The 3914-nt window shown below is 42.5% G+C and overlaps 1 non-coding gene across 1 annotated transcript; it reads left to right on the forward strand.

The window, feature by feature from the left end:
• Positions 1-3275: 3275 nt before the first annotated feature.
• Positions 3276-3382, forward strand: LOC112788309 (small nucleolar RNA R71). Its single transcript, XR_003195677.1, has one exon. It is a non-coding gene; the product is annotated as a small nucleolar RNA R71 (small nucleolar RNA).
• The last annotated feature ends 532 nt before the right edge of the window (positions 3383-3914 follow it).

The raw sequence follows: 3914 nt of genomic DNA on the forward strand, positions 1-3914 counted from the left end.
ATAAGATCCATCTTATTAGTCTTGGTTTTGATTCTTGCTTGGCAAATAAGTATTTAAGTGCTGTGTGATCTGTTAAAACAATCACTTTAGCACCAATGAGGTATGATCTGAACTTGTCAAATGCAAAAACTATGGCTAGCAACTCCTTTTCAGTAGTGGTATAATTTCTTTGAGCATCATTGAGGACTTTGCTAGCATAGTATATCACATGGACTAAGTTATCTTTCCTCTGCCCTAACACTGCCCCAATTGCAAAATCAGATGCATCACACATCAATTCAAAGGGTAAGTTCCAATCAGGTGGGGAAATGATAGAGGCAGATGACAATCTTTCTTTCAAATGATCGAATGCTAACATACATGTTTCATCGAAGATAAATGGTGTATCTGATATAAGGAGATTGCTCAAGGGCTTAGCTATTTTTGAAAAATCTTTAATAAACCTTCTGTAAAAGCCAGCATGCTCTAAAAAACTTCTAATTGCCTTGACATCACTGGGTGGAGGTAGTTTTTCAATAAGTTCCACTTTAGCCCTGTCCACTTTAATGCCTTGGTTAGAAACCTTATGGCCAAGGACTATTCCTCCTGTTACCATAAAGTGACATTTCTCCCAGTTCAAGACCAGATTGGTCTCTTGGCACCTTTTTAATACTAAGGCAAGGTGACTCAGGAAGCTAGTAAAGGAATCTCCGAATACCGAGAAATCATCCGTAAAAACTTCAATGAATTTCTCTATCATATCTGAGAAGATAGAAAGCATGCAGCGTTGGAAAGTCACAGGGGCATTGCATAGCCCAAATGGCATGTGCCTGTAGGCAAACACTCCATATGGACAAGTAAATGAAGTTTTCTCTTGGTCTCTGGGATCAACCACTATTTGGTTATATCCTGAATAACCATCAAGAAAACAGTAATATGCGTGTCCTGCGAGTCTTTCCAACATCTGATCCATAAATGGGAGGGGGAAATGGTCCTTTCGTGTAGCCTCATTGAGTTTCCGATAGTCTATACACATCTGCCATCCTGTGACGGTCCTCGTAGGAATTAGTTCGTTCTTCTCATTGGGAACTACAGTGATTCCTCCCTTTTTGGGCATAACATGCACGGGGCTGACCCAGGGGATGTCTGAGATCAGGTAGATTACACCTCCCTGCCATAACTTCATAACTTCTTTCTGTACCACTTCCTTCATGATTGGGTTCAGCCTCCTTTGGGATTGAATGAATGGTTTGGCATCATCTTTCAGTAGTATCTTATGCATGCATATGGCTGAACTTATTCCTTTCAGGTCAGCAAGAGTCCATCCAATGGCATCTTTGTGCTTTCGCAATACTTTGAGTAGTTCATCCTCTTGATCTTGGCTGAGGCACGAGCTTATGATCACTGGGTAACTTTTATTTTCTCCTAAGTATGCATATTTGAGAGTGGGTGGCAGTGCTTTGAGCTCAAGTTTGGGTGCCTCTATCTTTTCATCCTCTTCCTTTGGTGCACCTTGTATGCCAATCTCTGTTGTTGCAACCTCTTCACTTGATGTAGACTCCTCCTCTATTAACCTTTCGGGCTCTTCTTCTTCAAAACTCTCCTGCACTTCCTCTTCAAGTGAGTCCAACCTCATACATTCCCCCAATTGTTCTTGTGGGTAACTCATGGCCTTGAACACATTGAATATCATCTTTTTATTGTGTAATCTCAGGGTGAGATCACCCTTTTGGACATCAATGACAGCTCCAACAGTGTCCAAGAACGGCCTTCCCAGGATAATAGAGGTCTTGGCTTCCTCCTGCATGTCAAACACTACAAAATCTGATGGGAATATCAAGTCTCCCACTTTCACCCGCAAATCCTCTACTATGCCATGAGGGAACTTGAACGATCGGTCTGCCAACTGTAAGGCCATTTTTGTTGGTTTAGCCTCCTCGATCTTCATCTTTCTCATCATAGCTACTGACATCAAATTGATGCTGGCTCCTAAGTCACAAAGAGCCTTCTCCACTGTAATTTTCCCTATGATACAAGGGATCTGAAAACTCCCGGGATCCTTCAATTTCTGGGACAGTTTATGCTGAATGATAGCACTACATTCTTCGGTTAGTATCACAGTTTCGTTGTTCTTCCAGCTTCTCTTCTTGGTCATGAGCTCCTTTATGAACTTGGCGTAGAGTGGCATTTGTTCTATTGCTTCAGCAAAAGGTATGTTGATTTGCAGTTTCTTGAAGATCTCCAAAAATCTCAAAAACTGGTTATTATCCCCCTTTTTCTTCAATTGCTGAGGGTATGGGACTCTTGGAACGTCTGGCTTCAGCACTCTTTCCTCTTTTTGTGAACTCAAAGTGGGAACTCGAGCTCCATCCTGCTCTTCTTCTTTTTTATTTGAGTCCTTTTCTTGTGGTTTCTGGAGGGTTTCCTTCAGTTCCTTCCCACTCCGAAGGGTGATATCCTGACACTCCTCCCTTTGGGTTGAGTTAGTATTGCTGCGAAGGTTATGGCTGGGAACTTGCTGGAAAAGGTAGCCAATTTGTGTCTCAAGTTTTTTGATGGCAGCATCCTGATTCTGCATATTGGACATCACTTCTTCTCGGAACGCTTTACTGTCTTGAATCTCTTTGCCTATGCCTTAAAGTAGATTCTCAATCCTTAAGAGTCTGTCATCAAATGATAGTGGATTGGGATTAGAGGTGGAGGGATGAGAAGTGTTATTTTGGTTTTGATATGGCTGTGGAGAGGTGTTGTTATGGTGGTGTTGATATGTTCTCTGTGTGAATTGTTGGTGAGCTGCATTGTTGTTGGGGTTGTGACGTCCCTGATCTTGGCCTTGATCTTGTTGATTCCCCCACCCAAAGTTTGGGTGATTCCTCCAACCAGGGTTGTAGGTCTTGGAGTATGGATCATGGTTTTGCCTAGGTGAATTCCCAATGTAGTTGGCTTGCTCCTAACTACCCTCTGCTTCTTGATTCACTCCTTCTTGGGTTGCTGATGAAGTGGTGATTGCTGCTACTTGGTTCCTCTCTATCTTCTTGGTGAGGTCAGCCAGCTGCTTGGTAATACGTTTATTTTGGGCCAGCAGAGCATCTACATTGTTTAGCTCCATCACTCCTCTAGTGTTCCCTCTTTCAGAAGCATAGAAATAGTCATTTTCTGCTACAGTTTCAATGACATCTATAGCCTCCTCAATGGTCTTCTTCTTGTTTAGAGATCTCCCAGATGAGTGGTCTACTGCTTTCTTTGATTCATAAGAAAGACCTTCATAGAAAATGTGTAGCTGCACCCATTCATTGAACATATCTGGTGGACACCTCCTTGTCAGGTCCTTAAACCTCTCACATGCTTCATATAGATTCTCACCATCTTGTTGCTTGAAAGTTTGGAACTCAGCTCTCAGCCTGTTGATTCTTTGGGGAGGATAGAATCTGGCTAAAAATTTATTCACCACATCTTCCCAGGTTGTCAAACTCTCCTTCGAAAAAGACTCCAGCCACTTGGCTGCCTTATCCTTGAGTGAGAATGGAAATAAGAGCAGTCTATAGGCGTCGGAATGAATACCATTAGACTTCACCGTGTCACATATCCTCAGGAAGGTGGTTAGATGTTGATTGGGGTCTTCTTGGATGCCTCCTCTGAACGAACAGTTGTTCTGAAAAAGGGTGATGAGCTGTGGTTTTAGTTCAAAATTGTTGGCATGGATAGTCGGCTTTTGAATGCTACTTCCATAGTTTCCTGGGTTTGGATTGATGTAAGAGCCTAAAACTCTTCTCTCCTCCCCAGCATGATTTTCTCGACCTTCTCTGCCATGGTTGTGAGCCTCTTCTTCATGATGGTTTTCCATGTTTTCTTCCATGTTTGGTTCAAAGTATTCCTCCTATTCCTCGGCACCCACTACTCATTTTTCTCTTACTTCCCTCCTTAATCTAAGGAAG

Source organism: Arachis hypogaea, chromosome 20 (genome assembly GCF_003086295.3).
Source record: "Arachis hypogaea cultivar Tifrunner chromosome 20, arahy.Tifrunner.gnm2.J5K5, whole genome shotgun sequence".
Taxonomy (NCBI): Eukaryota; Viridiplantae; Streptophyta; class Magnoliopsida; order Fabales; family Fabaceae; genus Arachis; species Arachis hypogaea.